The sequence below is a fragment of the Lampris incognitus genome, chromosome 2 (assembly GCF_029633865.1).
Source record: "Lampris incognitus isolate fLamInc1 chromosome 2, fLamInc1.hap2, whole genome shotgun sequence".
NCBI classification, from domain to species: domain Eukaryota; kingdom Metazoa; phylum Chordata; class Actinopteri; order Lampriformes; family Lampridae; genus Lampris; species Lampris incognitus.
Genome location: NC_079212.1, coordinates 128590880 through 128612508, shown reverse-complemented (window position 1 = coordinate 128612508; position 21629 = coordinate 128590880). Strand labels below are relative to the sequence as shown.

General features: G+C 45.1%; 1 protein-coding gene and 20 non-coding genes across 23 annotated transcripts in view; 20 read left to right on the top strand and 1 right to left on the bottom strand.

The window, feature by feature from the left end:
• The window catches only part of eogt (EGF domain-specific O-linked N-acetylglucosamine (GlcNAc) transferase), a 202130-nt gene that overhangs the window by 136401 nt on the left and 44100 nt on the right, over nt 1-21629 (bottom strand). The gene's annotated exons all lie outside the window — the stretch shown is intronic.
• Nucleotides 1158-1229, top strand: trnae-uuc (transfer RNA glutamic acid (anticodon UUC)). Its single transcript has one exon. It is a non-coding gene; the product is annotated as a tRNA-Glu (tRNA).
• On the top strand, nt 2862-2933 carry trnae-uuc (transfer RNA glutamic acid (anticodon UUC)). The gene has a single exon. It is a non-coding gene; the product is annotated as a tRNA-Glu (tRNA).
• Nucleotides 3352-3423, top strand: trnae-uuc (transfer RNA glutamic acid (anticodon UUC)). The gene has a single exon. It is a non-coding gene; the product is annotated as a tRNA-Glu (tRNA).
• On the top strand, nt 3598-3669 carry trnae-cuc (transfer RNA glutamic acid (anticodon CUC)). The gene has a single exon. It is a non-coding gene; the product is annotated as a tRNA-Glu (tRNA).
• trnae-uuc (transfer RNA glutamic acid (anticodon UUC)) lies at nt 4090-4161 on the top strand. Its single transcript has one exon. It is a non-coding gene; the product is annotated as a tRNA-Glu (tRNA).
• On the top strand, nt 4580-4651 carry trnae-uuc (transfer RNA glutamic acid (anticodon UUC)). Its single transcript has one exon. It is a non-coding gene; the product is annotated as a tRNA-Glu (tRNA).
• Nucleotides 5784-5855, top strand: trnae-cuc (transfer RNA glutamic acid (anticodon CUC)). Its single transcript has one exon. It is a non-coding gene; the product is annotated as a tRNA-Glu (tRNA).
• trnae-cuc (transfer RNA glutamic acid (anticodon CUC)) lies at nt 6742-6813 on the top strand. The gene has a single exon. It is a non-coding gene; the product is annotated as a tRNA-Glu (tRNA).
• On the top strand, nt 7700-7771 carry trnae-cuc (transfer RNA glutamic acid (anticodon CUC)). Its single transcript has one exon. It is a non-coding gene; the product is annotated as a tRNA-Glu (tRNA).
• Nucleotides 9154-9225, top strand: trnae-uuc (transfer RNA glutamic acid (anticodon UUC)). Its single transcript has one exon. It is a non-coding gene; the product is annotated as a tRNA-Glu (tRNA).
• trnae-uuc (transfer RNA glutamic acid (anticodon UUC)) lies at nt 10858-10929 on the top strand. Its single transcript has one exon. It is a non-coding gene; the product is annotated as a tRNA-Glu (tRNA).
• On the top strand, nt 12312-12383 carry trnae-uuc (transfer RNA glutamic acid (anticodon UUC)). The gene has a single exon. It is a non-coding gene; the product is annotated as a tRNA-Glu (tRNA).
• trnae-uuc (transfer RNA glutamic acid (anticodon UUC)) lies at nt 14016-14087 on the top strand. Its single transcript has one exon. It is a non-coding gene; the product is annotated as a tRNA-Glu (tRNA).
• trnae-uuc (transfer RNA glutamic acid (anticodon UUC)) lies at nt 15470-15541 on the top strand. The gene has a single exon. It is a non-coding gene; the product is annotated as a tRNA-Glu (tRNA).
• trnae-uuc (transfer RNA glutamic acid (anticodon UUC)) lies at nt 17174-17245 on the top strand. The gene has a single exon. It is a non-coding gene; the product is annotated as a tRNA-Glu (tRNA).
• trnae-uuc (transfer RNA glutamic acid (anticodon UUC)) lies at nt 17664-17735 on the top strand. Its single transcript has one exon. It is a non-coding gene; the product is annotated as a tRNA-Glu (tRNA).
• trnae-uuc (transfer RNA glutamic acid (anticodon UUC)) lies at nt 18868-18939 on the top strand. Its single transcript has one exon. It is a non-coding gene; the product is annotated as a tRNA-Glu (tRNA).
• On the top strand, nt 20072-20143 carry trnae-cuc (transfer RNA glutamic acid (anticodon CUC)). The gene has a single exon. It is a non-coding gene; the product is annotated as a tRNA-Glu (tRNA).
• trnae-uuc (transfer RNA glutamic acid (anticodon UUC)) lies at nt 21035-21106 on the top strand. Its single transcript has one exon. It is a non-coding gene; the product is annotated as a tRNA-Glu (tRNA).
• On the top strand, nt 21281-21352 carry trnae-cuc (transfer RNA glutamic acid (anticodon CUC)). The gene has a single exon. It is a non-coding gene; the product is annotated as a tRNA-Glu (tRNA).

The following is a 21629-nucleotide window of genomic DNA, read 5'->3' as shown; positions in this document are numbered from 1 at the left end:
ATTCCTAGTCGGGGAATGTGCATTTATGGTTCAAAATTAATGATCATTTGTACATAATACTGTGATGCTCTGCTGCTACCGACATCAATGAGTCTATTAGGTGAAAGAACTACTTTGTTATACTCTCTGGGTTGACTCTGTACAGACCCATTGATTCATATTGAGAGGTCTGGTATACAACTGACCAAATCCCTAGTGGTTAGGATTCGGCGCTCTCACCACTACGAACCCGGGTTCGATTCCCGGTCAGGGAATGTGCATTTGTGGTTCAAAATTAATGATCATTTGTATAGAATACTGGCATGCTCTGCTGCTACAAGGATCAACAAAGTTTATTAGGTGAAAGAACTACTTTGTTATACACTCTTGGCCTGCTCTGTACAGACCACTGGATTTATGTTGAGAAGTCTGGTACGCTACTAACCAGCTCCCTGATGGTCTAGTGGTTAGGATTCAGCGCTCTCACCGCCGTGGCCAGGACTCGATTCCCGATTAGGGACTGTGCATTTATGGTTCAAAATTAATGATCATTTGTACATAATACTGTGATTCTCTGCTGCTACCAACATCAATGAGTCTATCAGGTGAATGAACTACTTTGTTATACTCTCTTGGTTGACTCTCTACAGACCCATTGATTCATATTGAGAGGTCTGGTATACATACTACTGACCAAGTCCCTAGTGGTTAGGATTCGGCGCTCTCACCGCCGCGGCCCGGGTTTGATTCCCACTCAGGGAATTTGCATTTATGGTTCAAAATTAATGATCATTTATAGAATACTGGCATGCACTGCTGCTACCAGGATCAACAAAGTTCATTAGGTGAAAGAACTACTTTGTTATATGCTCTTGGCCTGCTCTGTACAGACCCATGGATTCATCTTATGAGGTCTGGTACACTACTAACCAACTCCCTAGCGGTCTAGCGGTTAGGATTCGGCGCTCTCACCTCCGCGGCCCGGGTTTGATTCCGGGACAGGGAATGTACACTTTTGGTTCAACATTAATGATCATTTGTATATAATAGTGGGGCTCTGCTGCTACAAGGATCAACAAAGTTTATTAGGTGAAAGAACTACTTTGTTATACACTCTTGGCCTGCTCTGTACAGACCACTGGATTCATGTTGAGAGGTCTGGTACACTACTAACCAGCTCCCTGATGGTCTAGTGGCTAGGATTCGGCGCTTTCACCGCCGCGGCCCGGGTTCGATTCCCGGTCAGGGAATGTGCATTTGTGGTTCAACATTAGTGATCATTTGTATAGAATACTGGCATGCTCTGCTGCTACCAGGATCAACAAAGTTTATTAGGTGAACGAATTGCTTTGTTATACACTCTTAGCATGCTCTGTACAGACCACTGGATTCATGTTGAGAGGTCTGGTACACTACTAACCAGCTCCCAGATGGTCTAGTGGTTAGGATTCGGCGCTCTCACCGCCGCGGCCCGGGTTTGATTCCACGACAGGGAATGTACACTTATGGTTCAACATTAATGATCATTTGTATATAATAGTGGGATTCTCTGCTGCTACCAGGATCAACAAAGTTTATTAGGTGAAAGAACTACTTTGTTATACACTCTGGCCTGCTCTGTACAGACCACTGGATTCATGTTGAGAGGTCTGGTACACTACTAACTAGCTCCCTGATGGTCTAGTGGTTAGGATTCGGCGCTCTCACCGCTGCGGCCCGCGTTCGATTCCTAGTCGGGGAATGTGCATTTATGGTTCAAAATTAATGATCATTTGTACATAATACTGTGATGCTCTGCTGCTACCGACATCAATGAGTCTATTAGGTGAAAGAACTACTTTGTTATACTCTCTGGGTTGACTCTGTACAGACCCATTGATTCATATTGAGAGGTCTGGTATACAACTGACCAAATCCCTAGTGGTTAGGATTCGGCGCTCTCACCACTACGAACCCGGGTTCGATTCCCGGTCAGGGAATGTGCATTTGTGGTTCAAAATTAATGATCATTTGTATAGAATACTGGCATGCTCTGCTGCTACAAGGATCAACAAAGTTTATTAGGTGAAAGAACTACTTTGTTATACACTCTTGGCCTGCTCTGTACAGACCACTGGATTTATGTTGAGAAGTCTGGTACGCTACTAACCAGCTCCCTGATGGTCTAGTGGTTAGGATTCAGCGCTCTCACCGCCGTGGCCAGGACTCGATTCCCGATTAGGGACTGTGCATTTATGGTTCAAAATTAATGATCATTTGTACATAATACTGTGATTCTCTGCTGCTACCAACATCAATGAGTCTATCAGGTGAATGAACTACTTTGTTATACTCTCTTGGTTGACTCTCTACAGACCCATTGATTCATATTGAGAGGTCTGGTATACATACTACTGACCAAGTCCCTAGTGGTTAGGATTCGGCGCTCTCACCGCCGCGGCCCGGGTTTGATTCCCACTCAGGGAATTTGCATTTATGGTTCAAAATTAATGATCATTTATAGAATACTGGCATGCACTGCTGCTACCAGGATCAACAAAGTTCATTAGGTGAAAGAACTACTTTGTTATATGCTCTTGGCCTGCTCTGTACAGACCCATGGATTCATCTTATGAGGTCTGGTACACTACTAACCAACTCCCTAGCGGTCTAGCGGTTAGGATTCGGCGCTCTCACCTCCGCGGCCCGGGTTTGATTCCGGGACAGGGAATGTACACTTTTGGTTCAACATTAATGATCATTTGTATATAATAGTGGGGCTCTGCTGCTACAAGGATCAACAAAGTTTATTAGGTGAAAGAACTACTTTGTTATACACTCTTGGCCTGCTCTGTACAGACCACTGGATTCATGTTGAGAGGTCTGGTACACTACTAACCACCTCCCTGATGGTCCTGTGGCTAGGATTCGGCGCTTTCACCGCCGCGGCCCGGGTTCGATTCCCGCTCAGGGAATGTGCATTTGTGGTTCAACATTAGTGATCATTTGTATAGAATACTGGAATGCTCTGCTGCTACCAGGATCAACAAAGTTTATTAGGTGAACGAATTGCTTTGTTATACACTCTTGGCATGCTCTGTACAGACCACTGGATTCATGTTGAGAGGTCTGGTACACTACTAACCAGCTCCCAGATGGTCTAGTGGTTTGGATTCGGCGCTCTCACCGCCGCGGCCCGGGTTTGATTCCCGGACAAGGAATGTACACTTATGGTTCAACATTGATGATCATTTGTATATAATAGTGGGGCTCTGCTGCTACAAGGATCAACAAAGTTTATTAGGTGAAAGAACTACTTTGTTATACACTCTTGGCCTGCTCTGTACAGACTAGTGGATTCATGTTGAGAGGTCTGGTACACTACTAACCAGCTCCCTGATGGTCTAGTGGCTAGGATTCGGCGCTTTCACCGCCGCGGCCCGGGTTCGATTCCCGGTCAGGGAATGTGCATTTGTGGTTCAACATTAGTGATAATTTGTATAGAATACTGGCATGCTCTGCTGCTACCAGGATCAACAAAGTTTATTAGGTGAACGAATTGCTTTGTTATACACTCTTGGCATGCTCCGTACAGACCACTGGATTCATGTTGAGAGGTCTGGTACACTACTAACCAGCTCCCAGATGGTCTAGTGGTTAGGATTCGGTGCTCTCACCGCCGCGGCCCGGGTTCGATTCCCGGTCAGGGAATGTGCATTTGTGGTTCAACATTAGTGATCATTTGTATAGAATACTGGCATGCTCTGCTGCTACCAGGATCAACAAAGTTTATTAGGTGAACGAATTGCTTTGTTATACACTCTTAGCATGCTCTGTACAGACCCATGGATTCATCTTATGAGGTCTGGTACACTACTAACCAACTCCCTAGCGGTCTAGCGGTTAGGATTCGGCGCTCTCACCTCCGCGGCCCGGGTTTGATTCCGGGACAGGGAATGTACACTTTTGGTTCAACATTAATGATCATTTGTATATAATAGTGGGATTCTCTGCTGCTACCAGGATCAACAAAGTTTATTAGGTGAAAGAACTACTTTGTTATACACTCTTGGCCTGCTCTGTACAGACCACTGGATTCATGTTGAGAGGTCTGGTACACTACTAACCACCTCCCTGATGGTCCAGTGGCTAGGATTCGGCGCTTTCACCGCCGCGGCCCGGGTTCGATTCCCGCTCAGGGAATGTGCATTTGTGGTTCAACATTAGTGATCATTTGTATAGAATACTGGCATGCTCTGCTGCTACCAGGATCAACAAAGTTTATTAGGTGAACGAATTGCTTTGTTATACACTCTTGGCATGCTCTGTACAGACCACTGGATTCATGTTGAGAGGTCTGGTACACTACTAACCAGCTCCCAGATGGTCTAGTGGTTTGGATTCGGCGCTCTCACCGCCGCGGCCCGGGTTTGATTCCCGGACAAGGAATGTACACTTATGGTTCAACATTGATGATCATTTGTATATAATAGTGGGGCTCTGCTGCTACAAGGATCAACAAAGTTTATTAGGTGAAAGAACTACTTTGTTATACACTCTTGGCCTGCTCTGTACAGACTAGTGGATTCATGTTGAGAGGTCTGGTACACTACTAACCAGCTCCCTGATGGTCTAGTGGCTAGGATTCGGCGCTTTCACCGCCGCGGCCCGGGTTCGATTCCCGGTCAGGGAATGTGCATTTGTGGTTCAACATTAGTGATCATTTGTATAGAATACTGGCATGCTCTGCTGCTACCAGGATCAACAAAGTTTATTAGGTGAACGAATTGCTTTGTTATACACTCTTGGCATGCTCTGTACAGACCACTGGATTCATGTTGAGAGGTCTGGTACGCTACTAACCAGCTCCCAGATGGTCTAGTGGTTAGGATTCGGCGCTCTCACCGCCGCGGTCCGGGTTTGATTCCCAGACAGGGAATGTACACTTATGGTTCAACATTAATGATCATTTGTATATAATAGTGGGATTCTCTGCTGCTACCAGGATCAACAAAGTTTATTAGGTGAAAGAACTACTTTGTTATACACTCTGGCCTGCTCTGTACAGACCACTGGATTCATGTTGAGAGGTCTGGTACACTACTAACCAGCTCCCTGATGATCTAGTGGTTAGGATTCGGCGCCGCGGCCCGGGTTCGATTCCCGGTCAGGGAATGTGCATTTATAGTTCAAAATTAATGATCATTTCTATATAATAGTGGGATGCTCTGCTGCTACCAGGATCAACAAAGTTTATTAGGTGAAAGAACTACTTTGTTATACTCTCTTGGTTGACCCTGTACAGACCCATTGATTCATATTGAGAGGTCTGGTATACTACTGACCAAATCCCTAGTGGTTATGATTCGGCACTCTCACCGTCGCGGCCCGGGATCGATTCCCAGTCAGGGAATATGCATTTGTGGTTCAAAATTAATGATCATTTGTATATAATAGTGGGATGCTCTGCTGCTACCAAGATCAATGAGTCTATTAGGTGAAAGAACTACTTTGTTATACTCTCTTGGTTGACTCTGTACAGACCCATTGATTGATATTGAGAGGTCTAGTATACGACTGATCTAAATCCCTAGTGGTTAGGATTCGGCGCTCTCACCGCCGCGGCCCGGGTTCGATTCCCAGTCAGGGAATATGCATTTGTGGTTCAAAATTAATGATCATTTGTATAGAATACTGGCATGCTCTACTGCTACCAGGATCAACAAAGTTTATTAGGTGAACGAACTGCTTTGTTATACACTCTTGGCATGCTCTGTACAGATCACTGGATTCATGTTGAGAGGTCTGGTACACTGCTAACCAGCTCCCTGATGGTCTAGTGGTTAGGATTCGGCGCTCTCACCGCCGCGGCCCGGGTTCGATTCCCGGTCAGGGAATGTACACTTATGGTTCAACATTAATGATCATTTCTATATAATAGTGGGATGCTCTGCTGCTACCAGGATCAACAAAGTTTATTAGGTGAAAGAACTACTTTGTTATACACTCTGGCCTGCTCTGTACAGACCACTGGATTCATGTTGAGAGGTCTGGTACACTACTAACCAGCTCCCTGATGATCTAGTGGTTAGGATTCGGCGCCGCGGCCCGGGTTCGATTCCCGGTCAGGGAATGTGCATTTATAGTTCAAAATTAATGATCATTTCTATATAATAGTGGGATGCTCTGCTGCTACCAGGATCAACAAAGTTTATTAGGTGAAAGAACTACTTTGTTATACTCTCTTGGTTGACCCTGTACAGACCCATTGATTCATATTGAGAGGTCTGGTATACTACTGACCAAATCCCTAGTGGTTATGATTCGGCACTCTCACCGTCGCGGCCCGGGATCGATTCCCAGTCAGGGAATATGCATTTGTGGTTCAAAATTAATGATCATTTGTATATAATAGTGGGATGCTCTGCTGCTACCAAGATCAATGAGTCTATTAGGTGAAAGAACTACTTTGTTATACTCTCTTGGTTGACTCTGTACAGACCCATTGATTGATATTGAGAGGTCTAGTATACGACTGATCTAAATCCCTAGTGGTTAGGATTCGGCGCTCTCACCGCCGCGGCCCGGGTTCGATTCCCAGTCAGGGAATATGCATTTGTGGTTCAAAATTAATGATCATTTGTATAGAATACTGGCATGCTCTACTGCTACCAGGATCAACAAAGTTTATTAGGTGAACGAACTGCTTTGTTATACACTCTTGGCATGCTCTGTACAGATCACTGGATTCATGTTGAGAGGTCTGGTACACTGCTAACCAGCTCCCTGATGGTCTAGTGGTTAGGATTCGGCGCTCTCACCGCCGCGGCCCGGGTTCGATTCCCGGTCAGGGAATGTACACTTATGGTTCAACATTAATGATCATTTCTATATAATAGTGGGATGCTCTGCTGCTACCAGGATCAACAAAGTTTATTAGGTGAAAGAACTACTTTGTTATACACTCTGGCCTGCTCTGTACAGACCACTGGATTCATGTTGAGAGGTCTGGTACACCGCTAACTAGCTCCCCGATGATCTAGTGGTTAGGATTCGGTGCCGCGGCCCGGGTTCGATTCCCGGTCAGGGAATGTGCATTTATAGTTCAAAATTAATGATCATTTCTATATAATAGTGGGATGCTCTGCTGCTACCAGGATCAACAAAGTTTATTAGGTGAAAGAACTACTTTGTTATACTCTCTTGGTTGACCCTGTACAGACCCATTGATTCATATTGAGAGGTCTGGTATACTACTGACCAAATCCCTAGTGGTTATGATTCGGCACTCTCACCGTCGCGGCCCGGGATCGATTCCCAGTCAGGGAATATGCATTTGTGGTTCAAAATTAATGATCATTTGTATATAATAGTGGGATGCTCTGCTGCTACCAAGATCAATGAGTCTATTAGGTGAAAGAACTACTTTGTTATACTCTCTTGGTTGACTCTGTACAGACCCATTGATTGATATTGAGAGGTCTAGTATACGACTGATCTAAATCCCTAGTGGTTAGGATTCGGCGCTCTCACCGCCGCGGCCCGGGTTCGATTCCCAGTCAGGGAATATGCATTTGTGGTTCAAAATTAATGATCATTTGTATAGAATACTGGCATGCTCTACTGCTACCAGGATCAACAAAGTTTATTAGGTGAACGAACTGCTTTGTTATACACTCTTGGCATGCTCTGTACAGATCACTGGATTCATGTTGAGAGGTCTGGTACACTGCTAACCAGCTCCCTGATGGTCTAGTGGTTAGGATTCGGCGCTCTCACCGCCGCGGCCCGGGTTCGATTCCCGGTCAGGGAATGTACACTTATGGTTCAACATTAATGATCATTTCTATATAATAGTGGGATGCTCTGCTGCTACCAGGATCAACAAAGTTTATTAGGTGAAAGAACTACTTTGTTATACACTCTGGCCTGCTCTGTACAGACCACTGGATTCATGTTGAGAGGTCTGGTACACCGCTAACTAGCTCCCCGATGATCTAGTGGTTAGGATTCGGTGCCGCGGCCCGGGTTCGATTCCCGGTCAGGGAATGTGCATTTATAGTTCAAAATTAATGATCATTTCTATATAATAGTGGGATGCTCTGCTGCTACCAGGATCAACAAAGTTTATTAGGTGAAAGAACTACTTTGTTATACACTCTTGGCCTGCTCTGTACAGACCATTGGATTTATGTTGAGAGTTCTGGTACGCTACTAACCAGCTCCCTGATGGTCTAGTGGTTAGGATTTGGCGCTCTCACCGCTGCGGCCCGCGTTCGATTCCTAGTCGGGGAATGTGCATTTATGGTTCAAAATTAATGATCATTTGTACATAATACTGTGATTCTCTGCTGCTACCGACATCAATGAGTCTATTAGGTGAAAGAACTACTTTGTTATACGCTCTGGGTTGACTCTGTACAGACCCATTGATTCATATTGAGAGGTCTGGTATATTCCTGACCAAATCCCTAGTGGTTAGGATTCGGCGCTCTCACCGCCGCGGCCCGGGTTCGATTCCCAGTCAGGGAATGTGCATTTTTGGTTCAAAATTAATGATCATTTGTATAGAATACTGGCATGCTCTGCTGCTACAAGGATCAACAAAGTTTATTAGGTGAAAGAACTACTTTGTTATACACTCTTGGCCTGCTCTGTACAGACAACTGGATTTATGTTGAGAGGTCTGGTACGCTACTAACCAGCTCCCTGATGGTCTAGTGGTTAGGATTCAGCGCTCTCACCGCCGTGGCCTGGATTCGATTCCCGGTCAGGGACTGTGCATTTATGGGTCAAAATTAATGATCATTTGTACATAATACTGTGATTTTCTGCTGCTACCAACATCAATGAGTCTATCAGATGAATGAACTACTTTGTTATAATCTCTTGGTTGACTCTCTACAGACCACTGGATTCATGTTGAGAGGTCTGGTACACTACTAACCAGCTCCCAGATGGTCTGGTGGTTTGGATTCGGCGCTCTCACCGCCGCGGCCCGGGTTTGATTCCAGGACAGGGAATGTACACTTATGGTTCAAAATTAATGATCATTTGTATATAATAGTGGGGCTCTGCTGCTACAAGGATCAACAAAGTTTATTAGGTGAAAGAACTACTTTGTTATACACTCTTGGCCTGCTCTGTACAGACTAGTGGATTCATGTTGAGAGGTCTGGTACACTACTAACCAGCTCCCTGATGGTCTAGTGGCTAGGATTCGGCGCTTTCACCGCCGCGGCCCGGGTTCGATTCCCGGTCAGGGAATGTGCATTTGTGGTTCAACATTAGTGATCATTTGTATAGAATACTGGCATGCTCTGCTGCTACCAGGATCAACAAAGTTTATTAGGTGAACGAATTGCTTTGTTATACACTCTTAGCATGCTCTGTACAGACCACTGGATTCATGTTGAGAGGTCTGGTACACTACTAACCAGCTCCCAGATGGTCTAGTGGTTAGGATTCGGCGCTCTCACCGCCGCGGCCCGGGTTTGATTCCACGACAGGGAATGTACACTTATGGTTCAACATTAATGATCATTTGTATATAATAGTGGGATTCTCTGCTGCTACCAGGATCAACAAAGTTTATTAGGTGAAAGAACTACTTTGTTATACACTCTGGCCTGCTCTGTACAGACCACTGGATTCATGTTGAGAGGTCTGGTACACTACTAACTAGCTCCCTGATGGTCTAGTGGTTAGGATTTGGCGCTCTCACCGCTGCGGCCCGCGTTCGATTCCTAGTCGGGGAATGTGCATTTATGGTTCAAAATTAATGATCATTTGTACATAATACTGTGATGCTCTGCTGCTACCGACATCAATGAGTCTATTAGGTGAAAGAACTACTTTGTTATACTCTCTGGGTTGACTCTGTACAGACCCATTGATTCATATTGAAAGGTCTGGTATACAACTGACCAAATCCCTAGTGGTTAGGATTCGGCGCTCTCACCACTACGAACCCGGGTTCGATTCCCGGTCAGGGAATGTGCATTTGTGGTTCAAAATTAATGATCATTTGTATAGAATACTGGCATGCTCTGCTGCTACAAGGATCAACAAAGTTTATTAGGTGAAAGAACTACTTTGTTATACACTCTTGGCCTGCTCTGTACAGACCACTGGATTTATGTTGAGAAGTCTGGTACGCTACTAACCAGCTCCCTGATGGTCTAGTGGTTAGGATTCAGCGCTCTCACCGCCGTGGCCAGGACTCGATTCCCGATTAGGGACTGTGCATTTATGGTTCAAAATTAATGATCATTTGTACATAATACTGTGATTCTCTGCTGCTACCAACATCAATGAGTCTATCAGGTGAATGAACTACTTTGTTATACTCTCTTGGTTGACTCTCTACAGACCCATTGATTCATATTGAGAGATCTGGTATACATACTACTGACCAAGTCCCTAGTGGTTAGGATTCGGCGCTCTCACCGCCGCGGCCCGGGTTTGATTCCCACTCAGGGAATTTGCATTTATGGTTCAAAATTAATGATCATTTATAGAATACTGGCATGCACTGCTGCTACCAGGATCAACAAAGTTCATTAGGTGAAAGAACTACTTTGTTATATGCTCTTGGCCTGCTCTGTACAGACCCATGGATTCATCTTATGAGGTCTGGTACACTACTAACCAACTCCCTAGCGGTCTAGCGGTTAGGATTCGGCGCTCTCACCTCCGCGGCCCGGGTTTGATTCCGGGACAGGGAATGTACACTTTTGGTTCAACATTAATGATCATTTGTATATAATAGTGGGGCTCTGCTGCTACAAGGATCAACAAAGTTTATTAGGTGAAAGAACTACTTTGTTATACACTCTTGGCCTGCTCTGTACAGACCACTGGATTCATGTTGAGAGGTCTGGTACACTACTAACCACCTCCCTGATGGTCCTGTGGCTAGGATTCGGCGCTTTCACCGCCGCGGCCCGGGTTCGATTCCCGCTCAGGGAATGTGCATTTGTGGTTCAACATTAATGATCATTTCTATATAATAGTGGGATGCTCTGCTGCTACCAGGATCAACAAAGTTTATTAGGTGAAAGAACTACTTTGTTATACACTCTGGCCTGCTCTGTACAGACCACTGGATTCATGTTGAGAGGTCTGGTACACCGCTAACTAGCTCCCCGATGATCTAGTGGTTAGGATTCGGTGCCGCGGCCCGGGTTCGATTCCCGGTCAGGGAATGTGCATTTATAGTTCAAAATTAATGATCATTTCTATATAATAGTGGGATGCTCTGCTGCTACCAGGATCAACAAAGTTTATTAGGTGAAAGAACTACTTTGTTATACACTCTTGGCCTGCTCTGTACAGACCACTGGATTTATGTTGAGAGGTCTGGTACGCTACTAACCAGCTCCCTGATGGTCTAGTGGTTAGGATTTGGCGCTCTCACCGCTGCGGCCCGCGTTCGATTCCTAGTCGGGGAATGTGCATTTATGGTTCAAAATTAATGATCATTTGTACATAATACTGTGATTCTCTGCTGCTACCGACATCAATGAGTCTATTAGGTGAAAGAACTACTTTGTTATACGCTCTGGGTTGACTCTGTACAGACCCATTGATTCATATTGAGAGGTCTGGTATATTCCTGACCAAATCCCTAGTGGTTAGGATTCGGCGCTCTCACCGCCGCGGCCCGGGTTCGATTCCCAGTCAGGGAATGTGCATTTTTGGTTCAAAATTAATGATCATTTGTATAGAATACTGGCATGCTCTGCTGCTACAAGGATCAACAAAGTTTATTAGGTGAAAGAACTACTTTGTTATACACTCTTGGCCTGCTCTGTACAGACAACTGGATTTATGTTGAGAGGTCTGGTACGCTACTAACCAGCTCCCTGATGGTCTAGTGGTTAGGATTCAGCGCTCTCACCGCCCTGGCCTGGATTCGATTCCCGGTCAGGGACTGTGCATTTATGGGTCAAAATTAATGATCATTTGTACATAATACTGTGATTTTCTGCTGCTACCAACATCAATGAGTCTATCAGATGAATGAACTACTTTGTTATAATCTCTTGGTTGACTCTCTACAGACCACTGGATTCATGTTGAGAGGTCTGGTACACTACTAACCAGCTCCCAGATGGTCTGGTGGTTTGGATTCGGCGCTCTCACCGCCGCGGCCCGGGTTTGATTCCAGGACAGGGAATGTACACTTATGGTTCAAAATTAATGATCATTTGTATATAATAGTGGGGCTCTGCTGCTACAAGGATCAACAAAGTTTATTAGGTGAAAGAACTACTTTGTTATACACTCTTGGCCTGCTCTGTACAGACTAGTGGATTCATGTTGAGAGGTCTGGTACACTACTAACCAGCTCCCTGATGGTCTAGTGGCTAGGATTCGGCGCTTTCACCGCCGCGGCCCGGGTTCGATTCCCGGTCAGGGAATGTGCATTTGTGGTTCAACATTAGTGATCATTTGTATAGAATACTGGCATGCTCTGCTGCTACCAGGATCAACAAAGTTTATTAGGTGAACGAATTGCTTTGTTATACACTCTTAGCATGCTCTGTACAGACCACTGGATTCATGTTGAGAGGTCTGGTACACTACTAACCAGCTCCCAGATGGTCTAGTGGTTAGGATTCGGCGCTCTCACCGCCGCGGCCCGGGTTTGATTCCACGACAGGGAATGTACACTTATGGTTCAACATTAATGATCATTTGTATATAATAGTGGGATTCTCTGCTGCTACCAGGATCAACAAAGTTTATTAGGTGAAAGAACTACTTTGTTATACACTCTGGCCTGCTCTGTACAGACCACTGGATTCATGTTGAGAGGTCTGGTACACTACTAACTAGCTCCCTGATGGTCTAGTGGTTAGGATTTGGCGCTCTCACCGCTGCGGCCCGCGTTCGATTCCTAGTCGGGGAATGTGCATTTATGGTTCAAAATTAATGATCATTTGTACATAATACTGTGATGCTCTGCTGCTACCGACATCAATGAGTCTATTAGGTGAAAGAACTACTTTGTTATACTCTCTGGGTTGACTCTGTACAGACCCATTGATTCATATTGAGAGGTCTGGTATACAACTGACCAAATCCCTAGTGGTTAGGATTCGGCGCTCTCACCACTACGAACCCGGGTTCGATTCCCGGTCAGGGAATGTGCATTTGTGGTTCAAAATTAATGATCATTTGTATAGAATACTGGCATCCTCTGCTGCTACAAGGATCAACAAAGTTTATTAGGTGAAAGAACTACTTTGTTATACACTCTTGGCCTGCTCTGTACAGACCACTGGATTTATGTTGAGAAGTCTGGTACGCTACTAACCAGCTCCCTGATGGTCTAGTGGTTAGGATTCAGCGCTCTCACCGCCGTGGCCAGGACTCGATTCCCGATTAGGGACTGTGCATTTATGGTTCAAAATTAATGATCATTTGTACATAATACTGTGATTCTCTGCTGCTACCAACATCAATGAGTCTATCAGGTGAATGAACTACTTTGTTATACTCTCTTGGTTGACTCTCTACAGACCCATTGATTCATATTGAGAGATCTGGTATACATACTACTGACCAAGTCCCTAGTGGTTAGGATTCGGCGCTCTCACCGCCGCGGCCCGGGTTTGATTCCCACTCAGGGAATTTGCATTTATGGTTCAAAATTAATGATCATTTATAGAATACTGGCATGCACTGCTGCTACCAGGATCAACAAAGTTCATTAGGTGAAAGAACTACTTTGTTATATGCTCTTGGCCTGCTCTGTACAGACCCATGGATTCATCTTATGAGGTCTGGTACACTACTAACCAACTCCCTAGCGGTCTAGCGGTTAGGATTCGGCGCTCTCACCTCCGCGGCCCGGGTTTGATTCCGGGACAGGGAATGTACACTTTTGGTTCAACATTAATGATCATTTGTATATAATAGTGGGGCTCTGCTGCTACAAGGATCAACAAAGTTTATTAGGTGAAAGAACTACTTTGTTATACACTCTTGGCCTGCTCTGTACAGACCACTGGATTCATGTTGAGAGGTCTGGTACACTACTAACCACCTCCCTGATGGTCCTGTGGCTAGGATTCGGCGCTTTCACCGCCGCGGCCCGGGTTCGATTCCCGCTCAGGGAATGTGCATTTGTGGTTCAACATTAATGATCATTTCTATATAATAGTGGGATGCTCTGCTGCTACCAGGATCAACAAAGTTTATTAGGTGAAAGAACTACTTTGTTATACACTCTGGCCTGCTCTGTACAGACCACTGGATTCATGTTGAGAGGTCTGGTACACCGCTAACTAGCTCCCCGATGATCTAGTGGTTAGGATTCGGTGCCGCGGCCCGGGTTCGATTCCCGGTCAGGGAATGTGCATTTATAGTTCAAAATTAATGATCATTTCTATATAATAGTGGGATGCTCTGCTGCTACCAGGATCAACAAAGTTTATTAGGTGAAAGAACTACTTTGTTATACACTCTTGGCCTGCTCTGTACAGACCACTGGATTTATGTTGAGAGGTCTGGTACGCTACTAACCAGCTCCCTGATGGTCTAGTGGTTAGGATTTGGCGCTCTCACCGCTGCGGCCCGCGTTCGATTCCTAGTCGGGGAATGTGCATTTATGGTTCAAAATTAATGATCATTTGTACATAATACTGTGATTCTCTGCTGCTACCGACATCAATGAGTCTATTAGGTGAAAGAACTACTTTGTTATACGCTCTGGGTTGACTCTGTACAGACCCATTGATTCATATTGAGAGGTCTGGTATATTCCTGACCAAATCCCTAGTGGTTAGGATTCGGCGCTCTCACCGCCGCGGCCCGGGTTCGATTCCCAGTCAGGGAATGTGCATTTTTGGTTCAAAATTAATGATCATTTGTATAGAATACTGGCATGCTCTGCTGCTACAAGGATCAACAAAGTTTATTAGGTGAAAGAACTACTTTGTTATACACTCTTGGCCTGCTCTGTACAGACAACTGGATTTATGTTGAGAGGTCTGGTACGCTACTAACCAGCTCCCTGATGGTCTAGTGGTTAGGATTCAGCGCTCTCACCGCCCTGGCCTGGATTCGATTCCCGGTCAGGGACTGTGCATTTATGGGTCAAAATTAATGATCATTTGTACATAATACTGTGATTTTCTGCTGCTACCAACATCAATGAGTCTATCAGATGAATGAACTACTTTGTTATAATCTCTTGGTTGACTCTCTACAGACCACTGGATTCATGTTGAGAGGTCTGGTACACTACTAACCAGCTCCCAGATGGTCTGGTGGTTTGGATTCGGCGCTCTCACCGCCGCGGCCCGGGTTTGATTCCAGGACAGGGAATGTACACTTATGGTTCAAAATTAATGATCATTTGTATATAATAGTGGGGCTCTGCTGCTACAAGGATCAACAAAGTTTATTAGGTGAAAGAACTACTTTGTTATACACTCTTGGCCTGCTCTGTACAGACTAGTGGATTCATGTTGAGAGGTCTGGTACACTACTAACCAGCTCCCTGATGGTCTAGTGGCTAGGATTCGGCGCTTTCACCGCCGCGGCCCGGGTTCGATTCCCGGTCAGGGAATGTGCATTTGTGGTTCAACATTAGTGATCATTTGTATAGAATACTGGCATGCTCTGCTGCTACCAGGATCAACAAAGTTTATTAGGTGAACGAATTGCTTTGTTATACACTCTTAGCATGCTCTGTACAGACCACTGGATTCATGTTGAGAGGTCTGGTACACTACTAACCAGCTCCCAGATGGTCTAGTGGTTAGGATTCGGCGCTCTCACCGCCGCGGCCCGGGTTTGATTCCACGACAGGGAATGTACACTTATGGTTCAACATTAATGATCATTTGTATATAATAGTGGGATTCTCTGCTGCTACCAGGATCAACAAAGTTTATTAGGTGAAAGAACTACTTTGTTATACACTCTGGCCTGCTCTGTACAGACCACTGGATTCATGTTGAGAGGTCTGGTACACTACTAACTAGCTCCCTGATGGTCTAGTGGTTAGGATTTGGCGCTCTCACCGCTGCGGCCCGCGTTCGATTCCTAGTCGGGGAATGTGCATTTATGGTTCAAAATTAATGATCATTTGTACATAATACTGTGATGCTCTGCTGCTACCGACATCAATGAGTCTATTAGGTGAAAGAACTACTTTGTTATACTCTCTGGGTTGACTCTGTACAGACCCATTGATTCATATTGAGAGGTCTGGTATACAACTGACCAAATCCCTAGTGGTTAGGATTCGGCGCTCTCACCACTACGAACCCGGGTTCGATTCCCGGTCAGGGAATGTGCATTTGTGGTTCAAAATTAATGATCATTTGTATAGAATACTGGCATCCTCTGCTGCTACAAGGATCAACAAAGTTTATTAGGTGAAAGAACTACTTTGTTATACACTCTTGGCCTGCTCTGTACAGACCACTGGATTTATGTTGAGAAGTCTGGTACGCTACTAACCAGCTCCCTGATGGTCTAGTGGTTAGGATTCAGCGCTCTCACCGCCGTGGCCAGGACTCGATTCCCGATTAGGGACTGTGCATTTATGGTTCAAAATTAATGATCATTTGTACATAATACTGTGATTCTCTGCTGCTACCAACATCAATGAGTCTATCAGGTGAATGAACTACTTTGTTATACTCTCTTGGTTGACTCTCTACAGACCCATTGATTCATATTGAGAGGTCTGGTATACATACTACTGACCAAGTCCCTAGTGGTTAGGATTCGGCGCTCTCACCGCCGCGGCCCGGGTTTGATTCCCACTCAGGGAATTTGCATTTATGGTTCAAAATTAATGATCATTTATAGAATACTGGCATGCACTGCTGCTACCAGGATCAACAAAGTTCATTAGGTGAAAGAACTACTTTGTTATATGCTCTTGGCCTGCTCTGTACAGACCCATGGATTCATCTTATGAGGTCTGGTACACTACTAACCAACTCCCTAGCGGTCTAGCGGTTAGGATTCGGCGCTCTCACCTCCGCGGCCCGGGTTTGATTCCGGGACAGGGAATGTACACTTTTGGTTCAACATTAATGATCATTTGTATATAATAGTGGGGCTCTGCTGCTACAAGGATCAACAAAGTTTATTAGGTGAAAGAACTACTTTGTTATACACTCTTGGCCTGCTCTGTACAGACCACTGGATTCATGTTGAGAGGTCTGGTACACTACTAACCACCTCCCTGATGGTCCTGTGGCCAGGATTCGGCGCTTTCACCGCCGCGGCCCGGGTTCGATTCCCGCTCAGGGAATGTGCATTTGTGGTTCAACATTAGTGATCATTTGTATAGAATACTGGAATGCTCTGCTGCTACCAGGATCAACAAAGTTTATTAGGTGAACGAATTGCTTTGTTATACACTCTTGGCATGCTCTGTACAGACCACTGGATTCATGTTGAGAGGTCTGGTACACTACTAACCAGCTCCCAGATGGTCTAGTGGTTTGGATTCGGCGCTCTCACCGCCGCGGCCCGGGTTTGATTCCCGGACAAGGAATGTACACTTATGGTTCAACATTGATGATCATTTGTATATAATAGTGGGGCTCTGCTGCTACAAGGATCAACAAAGTTTATTAGGTGAAAGAACTACTTTGTTATACACTCTTGGCCTGCTCTGTACAGACTAGTGGATTCATGTTGAGAGGTCTGGTACACTACTAACCAGCTCCCTGATGGTCTAGTGGCTAGGATTCGGCGCTTTCACCGCCGCGGCCCGGGTTCGATTCCCGGTCAGGGAATGTGCATTTGTGGTTCAACATTAGTGATAATTTGTATAGAATACTGGCATGCTCTGCTGCTACCAGGATCAACAAAGTTTATTAGGTGAACGAATTGCTTTGTTATACACTCTTGGCATGCTCCGTACAGACCACTGGATTCATGTTGAGAGGTCTGGTACACTACTAACCAGCTCCCAGATGGTCTAGTGGTTAGGATTCGGTGCTCTCACCGCCGCGGCCCGGGTTTGATTCCCAGACAGGGAATGTACACTTATGGTTCAACATTAATGATCATTTGTATATAATAGTGGGATTCTCTGCTGCTACCAGGATCAACAAAGTTTATTAGGTGAAAGAACTACTTTGTTATACACTCTGGCCTGCTCTGTACAGACCACTGGATTCATGTTGAGAGGTCTGGTACACTACTAACCAGCTCCCTGATGATCTAGTGGTTAGGATTCGGCGCCGCGGCCCGGGTTCGATTCCCGGTCAGGGAATGTGCATTTATAGTTCAAAATTAATGATCATTTCTATATAATAGTGGGATGCTCTGCTGCTACCAGGATCAACAAAGTTTATTAGGTGAAAGAACTACTTTGTTATACTCTCTTGGTTGACCCTGTACAGACCCATTGATTCATATTGAGAGGTCTGGTATACTACTGACCAAATCCCTAGTGGTTATGATTCGGCACTCTCACCGTCGCGGCCCGGGATCGATTCCCAGTCAGGGAATGTGCATTTGTGGTTCAAAATTAATTATCATTTGTATATAATAGTGGGATGCTCTGCTGCTACCAACATCAATGAGTCTATTAGGTGAAAGAACTACTTTGTTATACTCTCTTGGTTGACTCTGTACAGACCCATTGATTGATATTGAGAGGTCTAGTATACGACTGATCTAAATCCCTAGTGGTTAGGATTCGGCGCTCTCACCGCCGCGGCCCGGGTTCGATTCCCAGTCAGGGAATATGCATTTGTGGTTCAAAATTAATGATCATTTGTATAGAATACTGGCATGCTCTACTGCTACCAGGATCAACAAAGTTTATTAGGTGAACGAACTGCTTTGTTATACACTCTTGGCATGCTCTGTACAGATCACTGGATTCATGTTGAGAGGTCTGGTACACTGCTAACCAGCTCCCTGATGGTCTAGTGGCTAGGATTCGGCGCTTTCACCGCCGCGGCCCGGGTTCGATTCCCGGTCAGGGAATGTGCATTTGTGGTTCAACATTAGTGATAATTTGTATAGAATACTGGCATGCTCTGCTGCTACCAGGATCAACAAAGTTTATTAGGTGAACGAATTGCTTTGTTATACACTCTTGGCATGCTCCGTACAGACCACTGGATTCATGTTGAGAGGTCTGGTACACTACTAACCAGCTCCCAGATGGTCTAGTGGTTAGGATTCGGTGCTCTCACCGCCGCGGCCCGGGTTTGATTCCCAGACAGGGAATGTACACTTATGGTTCAACATTAATGATCATTTGTATATAATAGTGGGATTCTCTGCTGCTACCAGGATCAACAAAGTTTATTAGGTGAAAGAACTACTTTGTTATACACTCTGGTCTGCTCTGTACAGACCACTGGATTCATGTTGAGAGGTCTGGTACACTACTAACCAGCTCCCTGATGATCTAGTGGTTAGGATTCGGCGCCGCGGCCCGGGTTCGATTCCCGGTCAGGGAATGTGCATTTATAGTTCAAAATTAATGATCATTTCTATATAATAGTGGGATGCTCTGCTGCTACCAGGATCAACAAAGTTTATTAGGTGAAAGAACTACTTTGTTATACTCTCTTGGTTGACCCTGTACAGACCCATTGATTCATATTGAGAGGTCTGGTATACTACTGACCAAATCCCTAGTGGTTATGATTCGGCACTCTCACCGTCGCGGCCCGGGATCGATTCCCAGTCAGGGAATGTGCATTTGTGGTTCAAAATTAATTATCATTTGTATATAATAGTGGGATGCTCTGCTGCTACCAACATCAATGAGTCTATTAGGTGAAAGAACTACTTTGTTATACTCTCTTGGTTGACTCTGTACAGACCCATTGATTGATATTGAGAGGTCTAGTATACGACTGATCTAAATCCCTAGTGGTTAGGATTCGGCGCTCTCACCGCCGCGGCCCGGGTTCGATTCCCAGTCAGGGAATATGCATTTGTGGTTCAAAATTAATGATCATTTGTATAGAATACTGGCATGCTCTACTGCTACCAGGATCAACAAAGTTTATTAGGTGAACGAACTGCTTTGTTATACACTCTTGGCATGCTCTGTACAGATCACTGGATTCATGTTGAGAGGTCTGGTACACTGCTAACCAGCTCCCTGATGGTCTAGTGATTAGGATTCGGCGCTCTCACCGCCGCGGCCCGGGTTCGATTCCCGGTCAGGGAATGTACACTTATGGTTCAACATTAATGATCATTTCTATATAATAGTGGGATGCTCTGCTGCTACCAGGATCAACAAAGTTTATTAGGTGAAAGAACTACTTTGTTATACACTCTGGCCTGCTCTGTACAGACCACTGGATTCATGTTGAGAGGTCTGGTACACCGCTAACTAGCTCCCCGATGATCTAGTGGTTAGGATTCGGTGCCGCGGCCCGGGTTCGATTCCCGGTCAGATATATGTGCATTTATAGTTCAAAATTAATGATCATTTCTATATAATAGTGGGATGCTCTGCTGCTACCAGGATCAACAAAGTTTATTAGGTGAAAGAACTACTTTGTTATACACTCTTGGCCTGCTCTGTACAGACCACTGGATTTATGTTGAGAGGTCTGGTACGCTACTAACCAGCTCCCTGATGGTCTAGTGGTTAGGATTTGGCGCTCTCACCGCTGCGGCCCGCGTTCGATTCCTAGTCGGGGAATGTGCATTTATGGTTCAAAATTAATGATCATTTGTACATAATACTGTGATTCTCTGCTGCTACCGACATCAATGAGTCTATTAGGTGAAAGAACTACTTTGTTATACTCTCTTGGTTGACTCTGTACAGACCCATTGATTCATATTGAGAGGTCTAGTATACGACTGACCAAATCCCTAGTGGTTAGGATTCGGCGCTCTCACCGCCGCGGCCCGGGTTCGATTCCAGTCAGGGAATGTACACTTTTGGTTCAACATTAATGATCATTTGTATATAATAGTGGGGCTCTGCTGCTACAAGGATCAACAAAGTTTATTAGGTGAAAGAACTACTTTGTTATACACTCTTGGCCTGCTCTGTACAGACCACTGGATTCATGTTGAGAGGTCTGGTACACTACTAACCACCTCCCTGATGGTCTAGTGGCTAGGATTCGGCGCTTTCACCGCCGCGGCCCGGGTTCGAATCCCGGTCAGGGAATGTGCATTTGTGGTTCAACATTAGTGATCATTTGTATAGAATACTGGCATGCTCTGCTGCTACCAGGATCAACAAAGTTTATTAGGTGAACGAATTGCTTTGTTATACACTCTTGGCATGCTCTGTACAGACCACTGGATTCATGTTGAGAGGTCTGGTACACTACTAACTAGCTCCCTGATGGTCTAGTGGTTAGGATTCGGCGCTCTCACCGCCGCGGCCCGGGTTCGATTCCCGGTCAGGGAATGTGCATTTATGGTTCAAAATTAATGATCATTTGTATATAATAGTGGGATGCTCTGCTGCTACCAAGATCAATGAAGTCTATTAGGTGAATGAACTACTTTGTTATACTCTCTTGGTTGACTCTCTACAGACCCATTGATTCATATTGAGAGGTCTGGCATACATACTACTGACCAAGTCCCTACTGGTTAGGCTTCGGCGCTCTCACTGCCGCAGCCCGGGTTCGATTCCCGGTCAGGGAATTTGCATTTATTGTTCAAAATTAATGATCATTTGT